This window comes from Amblyomma mixtum, chromosome 2 (genome assembly GCF_055824585.1).
Source record: "Amblyomma mixtum isolate Tamu chromosome 2, ASM5582458v1, whole genome shotgun sequence".
NCBI lineage: Eukaryota > Metazoa > Arthropoda > Arachnida > Ixodida > Ixodidae > Amblyomma > Amblyomma mixtum.
In genome coordinates this window covers 255325887-255348698 of record NC_143013.1, presented here as the reverse complement: position 1 = coordinate 255348698, position 22812 = coordinate 255325887, and positions in this window count along the sequence as shown.

Below are 22812 nucleotides of genomic sequence, written 5' to 3'. Positions count from 1 at the left end.
ACTATTTTACTTCGCTTTTTTCCCGCTTTTATTTTTTTTTCTCTTGGCATTCACCACCGTACCTTGGCCAATCCCCCCGCGTGTGTATGTGCCATTTTTGTATGGTGAAGAAGAAGAAGAAGAAGATGCACCGACGCGTTTTTTTCTTATTCTATCATGACCTCTTGTCCCTTCCTTTTGTTCATTTCTGTTGTTTTCTTGGCCAGACGTAGGTTACGATTGAGAATATATAAACAAATATTACACAAGTTTTCTAGAACCGAATCTCGCAGACAAAAAAAAGAAAAGCTTTAGGCTGTTTCTGTCTTCCTTTACCATTACAATGACGCTGTTTCTCATCGTATAATCCCTCTTTCTTCTCTTTTTGGGGGAACAGTGGGGGTGGGAAGCAGGCGCCATCCCAATGGGCACTGAACCTCTCTTGGACGCCCTGCGGACATCCTGAACGTCCGTAGGACGTCGAGGGGACTTTCAATGCCCATTTGGGATAACGTTGTCACGGTCGAGAAACGGGCGCCAACGATAAAAAAGAATTGAGTCTCCTACTCCTTGCAGAAGAGAGCGTGGGAAGAAGCAAGGCAGGGAGGAAAGAAAGAACGACGGGGGGGGGGGGGGGGGGAGTGGAAAGAGATAGGCAGTGAGGCATTGGGCTACGCGAAAAAACAGGCGTCACGCCCTCCCACCTGGGTTTGTAGGCCCTCCAGGACATGGCCATAACCTCGCAGAGTTGTTAAAGCAGAAGATCGAGATGGAGAAAAAAATATATACATGAGTTACAGTCGGGCATTGTGCTACTCTTCATTGAAACTATTTATTTAATCAGGGCGTATGCACGGGAATTACTAAGAAGGCGTTGCAGTTTGTTCGTGCCATAACGCGTGGACAGCATGCAATGCATTTTACAAGCTATGTGTGACGTTATAGTCCAGTTAATAAGATAATGAGATATGGAATCAGAACCACGCCCACGAGGGCATTTATTGTTAGGCCGGAGCCCAAAACGATGAAAACCAAAAGGGAAACGACCGTGGCCTGTTATGAACTGAACCATGGGTTTCGGGGAAGGGAAGAAGAGAGAATGCGAGTGACATCAGAGACCCAGAGGTAAAGTTCAATGCTATATACGAAATGTCACTGCGCAAACCATCTCCTGTGGACAGAAGCTGGAAAGGTGGTCCGGACACAATGGCGAGGAAACTGAGAGTAACGTGAAAGTCCGAGATGTGCTGCTGAGGCCGTTGCAATCTCCGCAAGTTCATTACCAATAACACCCCGGTGACCCGGGATGTGAAGCCTAATCATATAGGAGTTCTGCAGTTTCCAGTTAAAGATGTTTGATTTTGGCAGTGCTCAGGCAAGATATCTGAAGGATAATATGCGGCATAGTAGCAGTAATATATAGAGATTTTCATGATGACGCTATTTAACCGGTGCATGTCATCACCCGGCGTGCTAAAAAGCGAGAAGGGTGTTCTAAAGGCCTCCATATATACAGGGTGTTTCACCTAAAACTTTCCGCAATTTTTAAAAATGAGCTATTTGAATTAGATGCGCGCTTTTTCATTACATCATAATGCAGCTAAGACGTGCTAACTAGCAGGCTTGTTAACCAATATTTAATAGTTAACTTTTAAACTATTACCGTTGGGCTCCTTAATTACCAAGAGGCATGTAGCCCACCGTAAGTAATGTCCATATCCGTTTTTAGAATTTCGAGAACGCGATTATCCTCGGCGCTGTGGCCCAACAAATTTCGCCTACATCGCGCCAAAATACATGCGGTTTGAGAAGCTCGCAGGCAAAGCAACCTCTCCAGTGAACCTAATTCGTCGAGAAAGCCAAAATTTGTTGGGCCACAGCGCCGAGGATAATCGCGTTCTTGAAATTCTAAAAACGGATATGGACATTACTTAAGGTGTGCTACATGCATCTCAATAATTAAGGAGCCCAACGGTAATAGTTTAAAAGTTAACTATGAAATATTGGTTAACAAGCCTGCTAGTTAGCACGTCTTAGCTGCATTATGATGTACTACACCGCAGACAATTCTATGCATGAAAAAGCGCGCATCTAATTCAAATAGGTTATTTTTAAAAATTGCAGAAAGCCTTAGGTGAAACACCCTGTATATATAAAAAAATGAACCGATCTTCCCGTCTTCGATTATCCATTTGGAAAATGTCAGTAACTCATTAGGATGTGCAGGATTAGATGAGAAGGAATTTAGTCGCAGAGGCTGGATTTCAACCCTTTAAAAAATTTACTAAGTGGCGCATGGCTTTTTACGTCACTTTTTATTTCTACACGAAAACTGGGAAACAGGTAAAGCACAGCGCAGAATGCGGTTTTAATGACGGACAACACGTCTCACACCAGTTACGCAAAAGCAGTTATTTGGTCATATCTATAGATGCAGAGCTATAAGAGTAATGTGCCAAAGATAGCAAGCAAGAAAAGAAAAATTTATTCAGTTTATTGCAAAGCGACAAATCACAATTACACTACAATCAACAAAGAGCAAGCAAGAACATGACTTCTTCGTAAGGCGTTGCTGTACATTTATATACATAAGCACATGAGTTTTTACACAAAGTAATGAATTAATTTGAAAAAATATACTACATAATGCTTAGTGTAGCGCAAAACTAGGCCTAATTCCTAGCACGTAATATCGGTGCCTACCACGTCCTTAACTCGCAAATACCGCCGCAAGATCCGCCAGCAGTCGTAGGGTATTGTGTCCAGGCAAGGACGGCCATCAGCGCTTTCCTGGCAAACAACCCTCTCCCTGACCACACCGGTGACGCTCATGAAAAAGTCCAAGTCGTCCAGGTCGGCGAGCCTGCTGTTGATCGCCTCCTTAGCATCTTTTTCGTTCACTGAAGCCACTTCCTGGACCTTGCTGACGAGCATGTGGTTCGACCTCAGCAGCTCGAGAGCCTCTGCTCCGCTTTTTTCCACCGCGCGGCCGGTAACGCACTGAGCGGCGTGGACCAGGAGAGTGCAGTTGCGCGCTACTACTTCCTGGATCAAGTTCCAGTCTTCGGCGGAGGCTCTCAGCCGATAAGCCTTCACCGAAAGGATTGTGCAATTGCCGTCAATGTGCTTGGCAAGCGCCGAAAAGAACGCTCGCGAGGGCCTCATGCTGGCCAAGTGGTAGGTGAGCGCCTTAATTCTCTTGCTTGAGCAGACGATGTCAGCGAGGATCCGCGCGGTTGGCCTACTCTCGCACCAGCGCTCCACATCGAGCGTCGTGATGCTGGTGTTGTTCGAGAGTGCCTCGAGCAAGACTAGTGCCTCGTTGCGGAGCGCCGGGAAGTTCAGCGTAACATCGCTCAGCAGCTGAGTCTTCCGCAGGTAATGAGCGAGTAAACGGGCTGACTCGGCGTCAATATCACCTTCTGCTTCCACCGACAGGGATTTCAAAGTGTTTAACGTCGGTAGCTGCGCTAAACATCTATAAATTTCACCAGTGCGTGCTATCTCGTCAACCACCACGCGAATGTCTCCAATACGCAATCCCTTCGAGGCACTCTCCAGGATCATCTCGTTCATATGAAGTGTGTCGATCTTCACCCTGCTGCCGGTGTCGGTCTCGCAGATAAGGCGGAACAGCTCGCGCAAGCAACATTTGCCGGGCTTATGGATGTTCACCTCCTCCATGAAACCGCTCGCCGCCAGCGCCTCGAAGAACGCCTTCTGGTCCTCCTTGAGAAATGCAGTCACAGACATCGTAAGCTTCCACAGTGATGATGCCTCGCGCAGCATGTGCACAAAGGGCTGGATCCGCCAGTGAATGCCCTTGTACAAGTCGTCTCCCGTCCTCGGCACACTCGTCAGGTACGTGAATAAGTGCATGCACGATTGAAGTGTCAGCCGCTGCACTGTCCTGCTGCAGGAAAGAGACATTGCCAATGCCCAGGCCTCACTAGTGGTGATGGGAAAATGGGATAGTTCTAAGTTGACCAGCGCCGTCAAGCCTTTCGTTGCTGCTGCAATCGCAGCCACACCCAAGGTAGCCTTCCGGCGTGATCCGACCAGGCGCAGCGACTGGAGTGAGATGTTTTTTTGAGTGCCTGCGAGAAAAGGTTGCTTTCGTCCGCTCTCAGGCAGCTCAGGTCAATGCTGAGCTCGGTGATGGTTGCATTCGTTGCAAGCGCTTGCGCGATGTCCGATATGCCCGGTGACTTGGCGACAAACCTCTCAACCGCAAGCCGACCCAACTTGGTGTTTCTCGCTACAACATTGCGGAGAAGGGCCATGTTGCCGGAATATTCGTCTACGTGCAGGGTGTGACAGACGAACTCTTCGAGGTGGTGCAGGTTGCGCATCGCAGCCAGCAGCCGCTCGTGCACGCTGAAGATTGGATGTTCTGCGCACAACTTGAGACTCTTCAGGCGGCGGGACTCGCGCAGGCCGTCGCAGAGAAGGTCAAGGTACGCTGGACGCTGGAACACGTCCCATTCGTCCACTCGAAGGGCGGTCACGCAGGAGTGTGAGATGAGTAGCCAGTGCAAGAGAAGGATGGCGCGCTGGAGGCAGCATGCGCGCTCCCGCCTGTCACCGGGCACGAGACAACAGAGGACCTCCAGCTCGCCAGGGGCGTCCCGTTCCCTCAGCTGAACGTTGATCGCGGCCAGGACACGGTTCCATTGTTTGAGCTGGCGAGGCAGCTCACAGGCATGACGGCTGCCTCGAGCGCATGGCGCACTGATGTCGGCTCCGCTGCTCCGCAGTATCGTCTTGGTCTCTTGCAGCCGGGCGTATGCTTCGTTCGCCGAGCTGAACAGCACCGGGCCGTAGATCTTCGGGCGCAGCTGTTTCACGAATTTCGCGTGCATCCACAGACCCAAGTCCTTTGGAGCCATAGCCTGCAGCAAGGAAACGTTTGTGTTGGCATGAAACTTCCTGAAACGCAATGCTTTACCTTATTTTCGTTTTTATTGCGGTAGCTTTAGAAGCACCACAGAGCCCAAATGCGTCGTCGGTCATAAAATTCGCCCCTTGGCTGTAGGGAAGTGATGACCCAGACCGGCGCATTCACATTGGGTACAGGGAGATGACGTCACTAGACCCTATAGTATTCCCATTTGCCTTACAGGTAGGGACGTCGTCAGGCCAGAAGTGACGTGACTTCCGTTAACGGCATTAGCAGCTTCTAATACTATCGATTTGTCAACAGATAATAGAATTAGGTGCCCCGGTAATCTTTAATGGGACAGATTATACTTCACATCATGCGGTTTCGCGTCCTACGTTAGTCACAAAAGTCGCTGAATGGGTGCGAGAGCGGTGACATCACAAGGTTACGCGACCAACTGCGCGAACATTCAAAAATAAAAAAAAAACAGTAGTGCTCAATCGGGAAAGGACGAAACAAACAGGTCGGAACATGTCCTCCGCGGCCCCCGCGTCAGTGTGCGGCTACTCTTCGTTGAGTTTAGACATGCTTCAAACAGTTCCAGTGGGCACGGATCAACAACCTACTGTAAGCTGCTCTACAGACGAGGGGGAGCGCAGACTCGCTCCCAAGTACCTCTGCAGCAGCGGTTCTAGCGATGTCGCATTCTACTACTAAGATGACGTAATGAAGCGATTCAATAATTTTTTCTGACCTCATTAACCGAAAGAATAACAGACTAGTCGTTTTTGAGGAAAGAAAATGGCGCCATAATTGTCTCGCTGCTCGGTGGACAGCTCAACCGCGTCATTAGGGAAGCGAGGGATATGGGAGTGCAATAAGAAAGAAAAAAAAAGAGGTGCCGTAGTGGAGGGCTCCGGGATAATTCTGACCACTGACATCGCACAGCTCACGGGCGCCTTTTGCGTTTCGCCTGCATCGAAACGCGGCCGCCGTGGTCGGGTTCTAACCGCTACACTGCAGATTTTGCCGGTTAATGGCGAATTTATGCAGGAACATATAAAATTTTCCTTTCTTACGCCGCTTCTTCTGCTGTGTACTTGTAAGATTTGGCGTAATTTCAAAGTCTGTAACGAAGTACGCAAAGCGGAGGCACTGAGCTTTCAAGGAGGCAAAAGAGCGCCTTCACTACACAGAGGACACGGGTAACGACAGCTGCGGACTGAATTCGTGGCTACGCGCTTACCTAGAAGAAGTATGCCCAAAATAATCTTGAAATGTGTTTTAGTTAACACAAAGTTGAGCGCGTTTTCCTTGGAAGCGAAAAATGCTAGCGAATCCTGCCTCCGCGGCGGAAAAACCTGAGTCGTCGCTGCGATGAGCGGCGAGTTTTCAACAAGTTGGGAATTTTCGCTGCGACGCGCCGCTCAATCGCTCAGTCGCTGGAATGTGAGCCAGCCTATACACATTACACTTAACAGGCGGAAACTTCTCTTTAACGCTTTTGCTGGTTATAAGAAAATAAAGTTGCTGAGCGAGAGAAAAAGGCTGCGTTTCAGCTCTGCAGTATGAATACCATCAAGATATTTACACTCATTTAAACGACAGGAAGGCCGGATGATGTCTGATACGAGCAGGTCTGACTCAGAGCAGCACACATGCGAGGGAATCTCGTTCACTTTTTGAAGCAGATCGCACTATGCCGTAACAGTTTGCAGTTGTCTCGAAATGGGCAATAACGAAGTGTAATAAGTTTTTTAATGCAACTGTGACTGGCGACAACCGCTTTTCTGATCTTTTCCCGAACTCCGTAATCTGGAACTGTGGAGTAATCGTTATTTGCTCGTATAAGAGAAATATAAATATCAAGACACAAACTGAACACCTTCAGCGTGAAGACCTTCAACATATGTGTAATGACAACTTGCGCACAAATAACGTAATGAAATGGAGCACTCCTGCTCCCGTAGTGTCTGAGTATATGCCACGCTTTTCCTTGCTCCGCTGAGGCAATAAATACGTTCAGCCTTTGTCAAAAATATAAAATAGAGCCCTGTAGGTTTACTCGTGAGTCCTCCTCCGTGGTTCGTTTCGCATATTCAGAGATGATATATACTACAAAGATTGTACTTTTTCGTTTAAATAGAAAAAAAAAATCCATAGAAGTAAGCGGAATTTAGTTTTCGAAATTCGGTTTTAACGAAAAAGGTGAGTATTCTTGGCGTGCAAGGCATAGCTAGCTGGCTCCTCAGTGCGAGTTTTCCGCTTGTTTACACACCCCTGAAAACGGGAAGCACCACTAACTCGTTGTGTGCTGTCTAAGTACGTACTTCAATGCATATTGTAACCGCGCGAACGACTATGGACGAAGAAACCGACTCCTTCGTCGCTTGTCGTTCGCGCGGTTACAATACAGGCTGAAGTACGAAACACCAACTAGCCCGCCTTTCCCTGTTATATTTGCTATCTGAGCACTGTTCGTTCACTTTATCATCACCCGCTTAGAACAGTTAGTCGGCTAAGTAGGTTTAGTAACTGCATGTAGGATAATGACACAAAACCGTACGTGGTCGTCATGAAAAGTATTATGTTCGGGCTACCGCGACGACTGAGCCATCTCTGCCATCAACACTCAGACCAAGTGATGCCCCGCCCTCTCGCTCAACCCAGCGCGACAACCCGAAGGAAACTTGCCAAGCTAGTTTTTTGAAGCAAACTTCCACTTGCGTTCTTACCTGCTGGCCGCCTCATTAAAATGTTATTAATGAAAGCAATTACAGCCGCCGCGGTGGATCGGTGGTTATGCATGGTACTCGGCTGCTGACCCGAACGACGCGGGTTCGGTCCCGGCCGCGCCAGTTGCACTTCGATGGAGGCCAAATGCTAGAGGCCCGTGTACTGTGCGATGTCAGTGCGCGTTAAAGAACCTCAGGTGGTCGAAATTATCCGGAGCCCTCCACTACGGCGTCTTTCATAGACTCAGTATAGCTTTGATAAGTTAAAAACCATAAAACCACGAAAAGAAAGCAATTCCTTCTTCAACAACACCTCGAAGTGCAAAATAGTTTATTTACGGTTTGGTTTATGAGGTTTAACGTCTCAAAGCAAATATCCGGCTATGAGGGACACCCTAGGGAAGGGCTCCGGAAATTTCAACCACCTGGGGTTCTTTAACATGCACTGACATCGCACAGTACACGGGCATCGAGAATTTCGCCTCCATCGAAATTCGACCGCCGCGGCCGGGATCGAACCCCCGTCTTTCGGGTCAGCAGCCGAGCGCCACAACCACTGAGCCACCGCGGCGGCCCAAAATTAGTGGTAAAATATGTTAATTACTGGCAAACGAACTGTTCACTCCGAAAAGTGCAGACATAGACTCTAAGTGACTTTTGACGAACGAGAATTGCCGCATTAAATCATCGAAAAAATCAGTAATTAATTTGCCCCAAAAAAAGATTCGTCGAAAAGAATCGGAACTTGCATTCTGAAACAAACGCCGAAAAACGCACCCCTAATTTTCGAAAAATAAAAACCGAAAAGGCCAACCCCTATAAATATACCCTCCCAAAGGCGAAAGGGACTCGCGTCCTTAACTTTATCAATAAGCTTGCGACTGCCCAATGTGTTGAGAGCCCCGCTACACGACTATAGGAAGCAAATGCTCTTTCGTGCTATATTTATGACAAAGGCTGTACGCTGAAATGTAGTCTATGTGTTTCGCGTTTGAAAGCTTTCAGGAAGGTTGTTCGATGACTTACCGTCTCGGGTGTCTATACGATTCCCCTGGACGAACGGTGCCCCTTGAAGTAGCCGGAGGTTGAGACCGATGGATGCAGACTGCAGCGCTGCACAGCTCGTCGTCGTTAGACGCCAGGACTTCCACTCATGTCCTCTTTTAATCCTGGTCAGACCCCAGGAGGAAAATGAGGACGGCTGCTAGACGGGTATCCCGATGCGTAAGCGTGCCCCCAATTTCCGTTGGTGATTAACGTATTTCTCAGGTTAAACGTTATCTCTGAGCTCTGAATTCAAAGCGAGCTGATTACAAATGACACAGGTTTTGCGCGCGCGAACATCTCAGATATCTTTTTTTAAAAATTCCTAGCTTATCGTGTCGTTATGATAAGCGCTGTCCTAGTTTTATTGTGGTGAAAAAGGGGTTCAGTGCGCAGGATAATAGCGCCCCTCCCTCCGGTTATCGTATTTCTCCTGCGCACTCCCCCCCCCCCCCCCCCCCATTCCCCGAAGCCCTAACCGATAGCGCCACCCTATTCAAAAAGTCCCTACTGAGGTGCGACTGACTCACGCCCGCAATAGACAAGATAAAAGTGCAGGGGTAAGATGGCTGCAGCTGGCACAGGGCAGGGTTAAATTGAGATATGGCAGATACCTTTGTCCTGCAGTGACGCACTTAGCTGCTTAGGTGCTGATGGTGATAAGCAAAGGCACATGCATTCTGCAGTCGTCTCTTCCAGCAGTTCTGCTGCTGAAGGAGATGGCGCCAGTACACCAAACCGCAAGTGGATAACCCGCCGCGATAGCTCTGTGGTTACGGTGTTTGGGTTCTGAGACCGAGGGTGCGGGACAAGATTCTGGCCTCGGCGGTCATTTGTCAAAGTAGGCGACGCAAAAGAGGCCCGTGTGTTGTGCCATGAAATGACCCAGAAAAAAAAATTGGGGACATTTAAGCCCCTCCTTCCGTGGCGCAGCTTCCGTGGGGGTCTCTAGCGGATCCGCCACGTTGCTGCCCTGCTGCAGAATCCAGCGCCCTGCCAGGCTCGCATCCTGTGTTCCTGACAACTTCGTGGTGCCTGGCGCCCGAAGTCCTTGCCGCGCGCACGTGTGGCAACCAGCGTGCCCGCCGCGCTGGTGCCCTGCGCTACTACCTGCAGACAGTCATCGCTGCCCTGCAGTCCTCGCTATGCCCCTGGCTAGCCTTGCAGCTGGTCGAAGTACAGCCTGCTTGTCTCCAGCAAGCCTCCGATATCCCACCGTGGCGAGGCTCATCCTCGTCTTGCTGAAGCTGATGTTGCTGCTGTCGTGGGCCTGCTGCCTGCTGATCGCGGAGAACCAGCTGCCCTCCACGTTCCCAGGATTCCGAGAGCGCAGCGACGACGGCGAACTCCCCTCCACGTCCCCTATCCCCTTCATTTGGACACCATGAGTGCTCCCACAATTGCGGGCAACATAGCAGGCGTCCAACATCCCCTCCCCAAAATATCCCAAAGGTGACATCATCATACCCAGTGCTGCACAGTACGCCTAATACGTTCAGTGGTGGCCAGTTTTAGCGATGACCGAAGGGGCGCCGTGGTTGCCTAAAGGCGGGGAAGCGAAAGCGTCAAGCTTTTTGTCTCGCGGACTTCCCTCAAATGACGCGCTCGTTTACAGGCGTGTGTGCTGTCTACAGAAATCTACGCAGGTGGCAGAAATCTTTTAATGCAGGTGAAGTATCGGTGTAGTATCGGTCGCTGCAGTAGTGTTTAGAAAATAATACTAATGATCCATCGCCAGCAGCAACATAGAGCGCACCGGCGGACCCTCAATATAAGTGGACTTACTCGGCCAGTGCCGAGTAAATTGGCAGTGCGTACAATGGCCAAGGTGGCAGATGCCATTCCACATATATGAACTGGCCTTGTGTCGTACACACGCGGTAACAGCGCGGCTCTGCAGATTTATAGACCGCCACGCAATATCGTTATGTGCCCCGTCGATGCGCATCGAGTGTTAGTGGGTTGTGAGGTCGGCGTCCCGAGGCTCTACGGGCAGCGCCGTATTGGAGGGCTCCGGATTAACATACTTTTTTTATATATATCTGTACGGTAAATACGCAATATACGGTAATTACGACCGTACGGCAGAAGCGGCTATGCTAGCGCGACAACGGTATACGAACGGCACTGTATACGACAACGGTATACGAATGCGGCTTCGTATTTCGTCAAAATCGAAACGCAGCAAAATTCGATCTGCGACCTTGGGGTGAGCAGTCTCGGGACAAAGCCACTGAAATACCGCGGAAAAGGAAAGGAAAAAAAAGGTAACAGAAAGGTGTGAGCAGCACACAAGGCGGAAGCAAGTACAATATTTGAAGACATGAAAAAAAAAAAAAAAACTCGGGGCACATTCCTTCCCCAGTTTCTTTGGAAGGAAGCCTTTAGTTTCAGTTTTCACTTCATATTTCACGTGGCTATTCACTCTCGACACAAAACTAGGCATGACGAGAACAACACTCTGTTGGGCTGTTTGCTGAACGCCGCGCACACGAGCTGCTTTCAGGGCAGCAGGGTGCCCGATCAATAGGGTGCTGTTCACTGGAGCGTTCTAGCGCGTTCTAGAGTTAGAATAATTAATGGGAACACAGACTAATCACCACGCGTCGATTATGACAAGAATGACACAAACAACAGAGGAGATAGCCCTGGCCATCGCGCACAATAGAAAATGACCGTCGATTTGTGTAGTTAGACCAAATATGAACTAGGTGCACTAGCTCTCTACGGCCATTGTTTCGCACTGTTTTATTGGTTTGTCATTGTTTATCGTGGTTATGCTTTGTTATTTATGATAGTGCCATAATATTAAAGTGGTTAAAAGGAAGAAACAGCGCCAAGAAACACGGACACACGAGCGCTGAGTCGCAACTGAAATTTTATTGTGGGGGAAAGACGCTTATAGAAAACATGAGAGGGTGGGTAACCCCGTGTTTTTTCGCTCTGTTGCTTCCTTTTAAATGCGTTACCAACAAGCCCGAAACCTTGCTCTTCTGGTTAAAGTGGTCTCTAATGAGTATGGTCAAACTCTTATCGTTTGTCTCCTCTTCATGAGCTCTCGAAATGCTGGGATCAGGTCGATCCCGCTTCATGGTGAGGGTCAAAAAAACAACAACAAAAGAAACCAGATTCACATGCGTTTCTGCAGTAGGTCAAGAACTTTTATGAACTTGTTTAGCACTTGACACAATGCATCCAACACACATGAACGCCCAGCGGAAAGAAGGCTGTAATTTTCCTCTGGGATTTGGAAATTTCTTAATTTTCTCCACACTGGAAATTTCCTGGCACACTCCAGCATAAATACAACAAAAGATCGCAATCTTGTTTCGGAACCTAAGTTATCATATTCTAAGCATTTGAAATTAAATCCCAGACCAAATTTACACGTCGACCCCCAGGAGGATACGCGGTCGATACGTCTTTCCGGTTGATTTATTGATTCATCGGCGCAGCCATTTTATGTTTTCTTTGCGGCGCTTCCCGCTCATTACAGAAATGTTTATTATGAGAAGCCAATTCTGCCAAAATGTACCAGTCCGGCTAACTATAGCTGCTAAAAAATAGGTTAGTTAATTTTGTCTAATTACATAAAACAATTGATGAGGTTGAACGGAAACCTAGTGGACAGACACTGAGCATAGGGTCTCTCACAACTTTTCTATTTTTCAATAAAGTTAATTGCTTCATGCTCTATGGTTTCTTTTCTGTCTTTTCATCACGCTTTTTGCGGCAACAAAAGGAACTAAATAAATCAACACTACCAAGTGTTCCTCGTATCACCGAAAGCCTATTAGCTCTATGCCGAAAGCTCAATACGAAGGCTTTATGGTCAGACACAGCCCCGTATGAGGCGACTCCAGAATGATCTGCATCCATAGAGTATATTCAGACAGGAAGCGCCATCTTTCTTCAGTCGCGTGCTTCGCTTCTTTGTTGGACGAGCCGCAACACGAAGGGAGGCGCTGTACATTGCGGTACTATTAAGGCTGCTGTACTCTGTAGCGTATACAGGGCTATAGTAGAGCTGCTGAGTCGCTTAAACGTCTTAGCGGTCGCGCGCCAATATTAATAGAGTTTATTGTACCGTATACTGAAATGAGTCAGTATATCAACTTTGCAGTGTATCTAGAGCTATATACATCTTCTTAATTGCGAAATTAAAAGGCAGACACAGAATATTATGAACTGCCAAAATTGGTAAGGATTCGAGGAAAATATGGACTGAGAAAGAAAAAAACCTTACAGGATTGATTGTAAGACATCTTATTCGCCGGGAAGAGTTTGGTAAGAGGACACAGTGAAGGAAGTTAATGTTTAAATATAGTCGTACTCACAGGTATGGTTATATTCCAGACTCAAAAGCAGTCCCTGTCCTAAATACCTGTTTTTCTATTAGCGGCGTATATGGTAAGCAAAATTATGAGTGGGAACGAAACTTAATTGATAATCATGTGACGTTAGCGAACTCCGTTGTTTCGCACCGGTAAATTCTGACGGAGTTAAAGAGCTGGTTAATAAGATTAAAAATGTTGCAGTCAGATTAGATGAAACGAAAGCAATATTAAACATATGTCAGTAATATCAATCATCAAAGTTGAAATAATCATTACAGTATGAAACTGGAACACTTCCTGGCTATCACAAGATAGCGCCTATCTATCCTATTGACACGGAGGGTGCTGTAGGCGACGTTGATGAAGAAAGGCCGAATTGTAGTCTGCCTGTTTTACCTAAGGTATTTGTGGGCGCCATAAATGTAAACTCAGTAAAATTATATATGCACCAAATGTGGAGTAATAAGTGATATGCAGTTCGGTTTCTAAAAAAGTAAGCCTACCGAAGAAGGTCCTCTTTGGAGCAAAACATGATATACAGGGTGTTTCACCTAAAACTACTAGCAAGTTTTTTTTTAAATGTTTTTAGAGTAAGAATAGCACATTTTTGCGCATAACATTACCAGCAGTGTATACTGCGTCAGGATAGAGCTAGGACGTGCAAACATCTGGCTCTTTAACTTATACTGCATAGTTATCTTTTAACTATTACTGTTAGGGCCCCTCAGTTATTGAGAGACTTTTAGCCTGCGGTTAGTAATATCCATACCAGTTTCTACATTTTCGAAAATGCCATTCCCGTCGCCACTGCAGCGCAAGCAATTTAGAGCGCCCTCTACCCTTTAACTCGCCGCTCCTAGTCGGTTGTTGCCATGGGGGAAAAAAAACTGAGGAGGGAGCGTCCGGCGACAACCTTGAAGCCTAGCCTTAACAAGTAAAGATATAGTAAAAGAAAGAGAGTTTGTCCCCCCGTGATCACGCCACGTGATAGCGCGCGGTAAAATCTAGCCCCACTGCGCGCACGCATGCGCGGATTAGCGCGGCAGACAGACTGTAGATCAACCTCCTTGCTGTTGACGCTCCGCGCCACACGCCTCGCATACGCGTGCACTAAAACATGCCAGAACTAAAACATACAGGACTGACTGGGAGAGCGAAAAACTGAGGGAGAAAACGGCTTCATAAACACTCGGCTTGCGAACGCTGGCCGTGTGACGTCACGCTCCCTCCTCAGATTTTTTTCCCTCCCTGGTCGTTGCGAAGGAGCACGTGCCACCGCACCGCTGTGTGACGCGCCCCTAGGCGTGGCTAGCTGCTCTTTCTGGTCGCGAGGTTTGGCTTTCGGCCGGGTGCGGTGCCAAAATTGCTTGCGCTGCAGGCGAGAATGGCATTTTCGAAAATCTAAAAACTGATACAAATATCACTTCCGATGGGCTACGAGCCTCCCATAAATAAGGAGCCTAACGGCAGTAGTTTACAATTTAACTACACGGTCTTGGTTAACCGGCTTGTTAATTAGCACGTCTTAGCAGTATTCTAACGCACTGCACCGCTGACATTTATATGCGAATGAAGCGCTCTTCTAACTTGAAAAGGCAATTTTTAAAAAAATTGCTGCAAGTATAAGGTGAAACACACTTTTTAAATTTGAGCTGCGGTTAGTATATGATCACACATTATTGCGCTTTTGAAATGACTTGGGACAACACATGGACGACAACAAACTCTGATTCGTAACTACCAGCTAGCCCAATTTGAAAACCCTCTTAATATAATATACACGCTAGTATTGTTCGATTTATAGACATAAAGGGTTCCATTTGGTGCTTCATTACGGGCTATTAAATTGTAGATATGGTGTGCGTGGTGGAGTCTTCTGGCGAATAGACAGTTACTCTATCACTCTATCTTAAGTAGCAGGAGAAAAATGGCGGAGGAGTTTTGAAGTGGTATTCTGACGGCGACTGTTCGAAAATCTTGTGCGATATTTATTGCTTAAAGCACCTATGTAATATCACCAGACGGTTGACAGCATGTTGGGAGTGCTGCAACACGGATGGGAGGCAGTATATGTGCCGCCTCTGGGAGGTGCAGCCCAGGTTGGACAGCGCAGCATCATCTCAGGGGAATAGGGTTGGATTTCACGATGTGTATGTCCTTGCTCTTGACATGTGTGCATTGTTCGTGGAGTGTACATTTCATTCTTGGTTTCAGTGTCTCTGCAAACTGATTTGTGAGTGTGGGTTTCATTCATATATGTTGGGTGTCTGTAATATCTGTAATCACATATGTGTTCTGATATGTATGCGCGTTTCATTCTTGGCTTTGATCTCTATATGAATTATATTTACCAAAGGTCGTGTGTATTTCGATGTGAGCGTGTATGTGTGTGTCCATGTGCGCGCGCGTGTGGACGTGTGTGTGTGTTATTGTGTTGTGTGTGTGCAGATTTTTTATGCACACTTTCATGTTGAAAGTGACCTGGCATTTTTAACCCGATAGCGTTAAGGCTCCAGTTGTCCAGATAATCCGGCAGCGTCGTCGTCGGCGTTGTGAGCGAAAAATTTGCTATGGCTTAGCTCAGCTAGGCCAGGATATACGTAGCGAAAGGTACGTTAGGCGCCGAGCGCGCCTAACAACCAAGGCAACCGGTTGCCATGGTTACGGCGCATGCACAGTACTGGCCTCCGACGACCACCCGAAATGCGCCGCTGACTAGCCTAGTGTAGCTTTCGCTACCAAATATGGCGCCTACCGTAGGCCACCTAAGTCACGTGCCTTTGTGGAGTCACCACATCCTCGAAGCCCATGGGATTGGGAGTAAACTCACCACCGTGTCAGGTGGCAGTTAAGTTAATGATTGACCGTGAGAGGTTGGTCGGCCAGAGCAGCTTAGGTCGCACAATCGCCACGGGTGGCAGCACCTGCCATCGCGGGCCAGTGCCACATTCCTTAACCGCTGGACCATTGCGCACGCAGTGGTATGAGGACTATCAGAGACCTATGGAAGTAAGATTGAGTATGACCAATTCCGCATATATGGGCAGTAACTCATCAACGCTATCACATTATACGCTTAAGGCGGAGCAGAAGTGACCCCTGCAGTTTTTTTGTTTTTTTGCGGACTAGATGGTTTGATTCGTGTACCAGACTCTGGAATCGTAATGAAACTCCAATATAAACCTCGATCGTCAAGCTTAATCGTTTTATCTGGATAACGCGGCCTTTAAGGAATTTCAGGATTGACTGCGCTGTACACTCACTGTGTAGATAACGCCGCCGGGGGGCGTGACTGTATTAGGCCCAGGTTTCAGGGGTTCGTAAACCCTCGATCATCATCACACCATTCAGTTTTTCGATCAGGCGCCCCGATCCAGCAGTGCTTTAGGGCTCAATCCCTCGTTCCTCGGGGAATGAGCGGATGGGAACTTGCGAGTTTTAGCGCGGTAGTACTGATAGGCTCATTTTTCGATTTTGGGCGGCATACGTACCGCCTCAGCCAAAAGTAACCGCGCAATGACCAGCTCTGGAGAGCGCAGCGCCGCTGCTCGGGTGCGAGCCCGCTCCGGCCGCCGGCGTGGCTGCTCGGTTACTTTTGGCGAAGACGGTTACATGTCTGAAGCCTGCTTTCTGGCAAGCGGCCCACCTAACCACCGGGTTGAGTAACCTGCCAGGTATGTACACCTGGCATGCCTCTCCTTTCTCCTGGGTGAAGGGTAAAAGCCTGGGTGAAGGGTACACCTGGCTGAAGGCCTTTAAGGTAAATACCTTCAGCGAGAAGCCCTTTTGTGGTAAATGCTTTTATGTGAAATGCCAATAGGTCAAAGGCCTTCATGGTAAATGCCTTCCGAGTAAAGGCCTTTAGGCCAAATGCATTTAGAACGTAAGGACTTTAATTTCCCACAGTAATTAGTGCTGTTGCACGATATTCCGCATTTAGCCATGCAAAAATTAAATTACTTCCTTCTGCTTGCTATCCATTGTTTTATCTTGGTCCTGAGCCATAATGGGTGTGGTACGCCTGCCTTGCAAGATGGAACTCTTCAAACTGCGCCCCCTGTAGTATGAATGAGGTGAACCAGGGATTGTGGGCGTATGAAGGAAAGGGTATTGCGGTACAACTACCTCTAATCTGTTCGTCCTAGGAGACCGCGAAGAATCAGTCTAGCTTCCTGCAGTAGTTCGATGGAACGTAACGGTCAGAAATGGGTTTAAAGAGTTCATTTCATTTGTTAATAATGTCAGCCCCAATTGGGGCTTTAACAAGAGGCTTGGTTGTGCGTTCACAACGACAAAAGGAAAACCTGCGGGCTGTCGGGAAAAGTTCCAAGTAGTAAATGTAAGTTCAAAGCCAGGTCTTAGTTAATAAAGTAATGTCGACATTAAAACGGCAGAGGCTAAAAGCGCTGTCTCCATGTGACCCCGAAACAAGAAAATATGACTCGAAGCGGACATTGTCGTGAAACCTCGAGCTGTGCGCTGTAGCCTGGTTGACCGGTATATACGAGGGGCGTTCAATAAAGATTTCCCCTGACCCATTTCCTTTGGGCGGAGAGCAACGACACTTTGCAGATTTATTAGTCCTTCTCTACATAGGTGCCACACGGGGACACACACTTCTCCCACTGTTTTATGCAACTGTAAACACCACGCTTGTAGAAGTCGACAGGTTGCTCCAAAAGCCATGTTGTGACTTCAGAAATCAGAGTCTCATCATCTGGAAAATGCTTGCCCTTAAAATATGACTTCATTGTTGGAAAGAGGAGGCAGTCTAATAGTGCGAGGTCGGGTGAATAAGGGGGATGCGGTAGAATTTCAAAGCCGCAGCAGCGTGGTTCCATCTAGGCAACACGTGAGTTGCGAACTGAGGCATTGTCTTGCAGAAGGCGGACACCTTTGGTGAGCATGCCACGTCTCTTGCTTTTGATGGCCTCCCGCAATTTCCTCCGCAGTGACGCATAGTATGCCCCAGTAATCGTGGCACCTTTTGCTAGGAAATCCATCAAGACTACTCCGTGCTGGTCCCCAAAGGCTGTGAGCATGACCTTGCCCGCCTAGGGCTGGCCGCTGCCTTCTTTGGAGGCGGTGAGTCCAAGTGCTTCAATTGCGTCGACGGGACTTTAGTCTCCGGATCATAGTGATGGACTCAGCTTGCATACTGTGCAATCAGTCTGTTGAAAAAGTCCTCCTGGTTTCCATTCCACATGGTGAAAAGAGCCTGGGAGCATTCGACTCGTTCCTGCTTTCGGAAAGGTGTGAGCAGCCGGGGAACCCAGCGAGCGCATACCTTACGCATGTGAAGATGGTTCTGAATGATTTTTTTCACGGACCCCACACTAATCTTGTTATTTTGGGCTTGGTCTCGAACGGTTATGCGGCGATTTTCTAAAATGGCGGCTTCCACTTGCAGGATGGCTTGCTCATCGATAGCGGAGTAAGGTCGCCCTGAAATCGGAGCCGTTTCCACCAAAGTCCGACCACATTTGAATTGACGATGCAAGTCCTTTACTACATCATATGATGGGGAAGCCTCTCATAAACCTCTTTCATCTCATCGAACGTCTCCCTTGGAGTGCGGATTTTCAAGTACAGGAACTTGATGACTGCTCTGTATTTTCCTGCATCCATTATCACACCTCACACGACTTCAGCACCTGTGAAAGGAAGACCGTTATTAGTTGAGAGTTGCATATTGGCATGTGACCTATAGGGACTTAAGTCATTACACATGCGCCGTTCAGCATCCTGCAGTAAGTAGAAGTGAGTCAGGGGAAATCTTTATTGAAAGCCCCTCGTAGCGGTATATACCACAGTATACGGACGCGCGTCCTTATACAGTGAAGCAATGGCCAGCAGAATAATCGCAAGACTAGTACCACCAGTAGCTCACAACAACCTCAACTCAAGCCAGCTTGGCAGTCATGCCCAGACTAGTAACTAGTTGGCGCTATTTCTCCAACAAGGCGGCGTCGATGAGAAAATTGTGCATATTCTTTGCGCCAGTTTTAAAAAACCTCGGCAACTGTATAAACTTGAGCGCAAGACTTCTAATTTTGCTTAGGCTGGCCATATGGACATAGTCTTTTATTTTGTTGCGAAAGCAACACTACGCTAGTCGCCGAGACATTTCGTGGAGCTCTGGAAAGGCCAAGCTGCGCATGCGCGAGGAGCGGTTGACGTCACACGGCGCACAGCTGGCGCGCCGGAGCCGCCCCCGCGCACTCTCCATCGCCTCGACAAAGTCTCCCTCCCCCCTCTCTCACTCTCTCTCTCCCTCTTTGATGCGCAGTAGTGATTGCGCATCACCTTCTGCGTGGTTCGTGGTTTAAAATTGGCAGTGGCTTAGCTCTGCTATGCCAGGATATACGTAGCGTGCGGTGAGGGCGGGGTGTCCACATCTCGGTGGAAACCTGAACCAGAGGGAAGGCGCATAACTGCCCTCTTTGAACAGTGGACACCTCAATCATGCTTTAAGCTTTAAGCATGCTTTTATGCTTTAAGCTAATGCAGCTCACGTAACAATATATGGCTACACGCAGGTGTTGCTTTCGCAATCCTACAGGTTTAACCAGAGCTAAATCACAGCCATTTTTTTTTCTACACGAGCATTTGAAAGTGCGCGAAGATCGGCTAAACGAAGACAAAATCGCGGGAGATATTTCAAGTGGTCAGCATATTTACAGTAACACGTCGTGAAAATTGATGTGAGAGTAATTTTTCTTACCGGTTGTTTATTTGGAAGCAGGTGGCCTGTAAAACTCTTTGCGTAGAAAACGCATGACCCAATCTACGCCTTGAGTTTGAACCTAAGCAGTTCTCGTACTTTAGCTATTAATAAGTTCTTGAGTTTAACCGCGGTTCATAACTGGACGTCAAGTGCTCAGACACACTTCACAAGATAAACCTGCACTCACGTATGAATCTCTCATGGCTGAGCCAGTGGTGGGCGCCCGCCTCCCTCTCGCGCTGTGAGTGGTTGACCAGAGATGACATCGGCAGAGCTGATATAATCAAAAAAGATTGCAGACAATGTTCGCTGAGAACGCTCTACAGCTGCTATGTGTCACCTTTGTTGAGAATTGACACTGACGTCACATCTATCCTGACATTCCTGTTGAATGGAGACCCACTAAATCCTTGATGGCAATGTCTGTCCCAACTCAATTTCGTGGACGAGGTGAGGATTACGCATGTCTACGAATCAGTCACAACGTGATGTACGACTCCACGCTGAAAAGGTCATTAGACTGTCGGGAAGACAGGCGTCGTGGGAAGGCTTCAACCATAACCTAGAAGTGATGCTTCAGTCTGGGCTGCATGAGAAAATAGACAAACCGAAGCCACACGGGAAGCAAGATCGAGGTGAATCAACCAGATGCCTGTCTCGAACAAGTGGGCACGTCAAACGAGAATATTGCTACCACCATGCAGACGCCACGTCAAACTTAACACTTCAGGTAGCAAGCGCGTGGTTGTTGCCCAGGGGACGAGGACGGCAAAGACACTCGCACAGAAAGCCATCATCATCGTGGATCGAATCACAGTGTTTCGTTAGAGGGAAAGACCGAGGCGGACGTTGCATCGCGGTCGGCTCTGTTCTCAACGGTAGAAACACCGTCGTCGGTGAAATAATACTTACAAAATTCCCTGTGAGCTGCGCACTCGCTCCATTCGGTAATGAGGCGAAAGAAGGCGCACATCTGCGATTTGGCCACGAAAAATAAATTAACTTATATGACCGGTCAGTCTTCCTTGAACATAGCAACTAGTGTTATAATCGGATTTCAAGCGTGGATGGGGCAACGTCACTCGGCTCACCCACGTGTGCGGCACCCGTCGAATGAACATGCTGGACGTTTATGTCGCTTGCGATGCCACTCTGGTGGTGCGGATGCGTCGACTCCCACAAGAAGAAAGAAGCAAATGTACAGCAAACGCCCAGAAAAGGATGAAGGCAAGATGTAAGATGCACCGACGCGTTTTTTTCTTATTCTATCATGACCTCCTGTCCCTTCCTTTTCTTCATTTCTGTTGTTTTCTTGGCCAGACGTAGGTTACGATTGAAAATATATAAACAAATATTACACAAGTTTTCTAGAACCGAATCTCGAAGACAAAAAAAAAGCTTTAGGCTGTTCCTGTCTTCCTTTACCATTACAATGACGCTGTTTCTCATCGTATAATCCCTCTTTCTTCTCTTTTTGGAGGAACAGTGGGGGTAGGAAGCAGGCGCCATCCCAATGGGCACTGAACCTCTCTTGGACGCCCTGCGGACATCCTGAACGTCCGTAGGACGTCGAGGGGAGTTTCAATGCCCATTTGGGATAACGTTGCCACGGTCGAGAAACGGGCGCCAACGATAAAAAAAATTGAGACTCCTACTCCTTGCAGAAGAGAGCGTGGGAAGAAGCAAGGCAGGGAGGAAAGAAAGAACGACGGGGAGGGGGGGGAAGGGAGTGGAAAGAGATAGGCAGTGCGGCATTGGGCTACACGAAGAAACAGGCGTCACGACCTCCCACCTGGGTTTGTAGGCCCTCCAGGACATGGCCATAACCTCGCAGAGTTGTTAAAGCAGAAGATCGAGATGGAGAAAAAAATATATACATGAGTAACAGTTGGGCATTGTGCTACTCTTCATTGAAACTATTTATTTAATCAGGGCGTATGCACGTGAATTACTAAGAAGGCGTTGCAGTTTGTTCGTGCCATAACGCGTGGACAGCATGCAATGCATTTTACAAGCTATGTGTCACGTTATAGTCCAGTTAATAAGATCATGAGATATGGAATCAGAACCACGCCCACGAGGGCATTTATTGTTAGGCCGGAGCCCAGAACGATGAAAACCAAAAGGGAAACGACCGTGGCCTGTTATGAACTGAACAATGGGTTTCGGGCAAGGGAAGAAGATAGAATGCGAGTGACATCCGAGACCCAGAGGTAAAGTTCAATGCTATATACGAAATGTCACTGCGCAAACCATCTCCTGTGGACAGAAGCTGGAAAGGCGGTCCGGACACAATGGCGAGGAAACTGAGAGTAACGTGAAAGTCCGAGATGTGCTGCTGAGGCCGTTGCAATCTCCGCAAGTTCATTACCAATAACACCCCGGTGACCCGGGATGTGAAGCCTAATCATATAGAGTTCTGCCGTTTCCAGTTAAAGATGTTTGATTTTGGCAGTGCTCAGGCAAGATATCTGAAGGATATGATGCGGCATAGTAGCAGTAATATAGAGATTTTCATGATGGCGCTATTTAGCCGGTGCATGTCATCACCCGGCGTGCTAAAAAGCGAGAAGGGTGTTCTAAAGGCCTCCATATATACAGGGTGTTTAACCTAAAACTTTCTGCAATTTTTAAAAATGAGCTATTTGAATTAGATGCGCGCTTTTTCATTACATCATAATGCAGCTAAGACGTGCTAACTAGCAGGCTTGTTAACCAATATTAAATAGTTAACTTTTAAACTATTACCGTTGGGCTCTTTAATTATCAAGAGGCATGTAGCCCACCGTAAGAAATGTCCATATCCGTTTTTAGAATTTCGAGAACGCGATTATCCTCGGCGCTGTGGCCCAACAAATTTCGCCTACATCGCGCCAAAATACATGCGGTTTGAGAAGCTTGCAGGCAAAGCAACCTCTCCAGTGAACCTAATTCGTCGAGATAGCCAAAATTTGTTGGGCCACAGCGCCGAGGATAACCGCGTTTTTGAAATTCTAAAAACGGATATGGACATTACTTAAAGGGACACTGAGGAGAGCACTATTAATATATTTTTTTATAGCAAAATCCGATAGTTCGGCATGTCATGGCTTTGTTGCCACTTGGCCG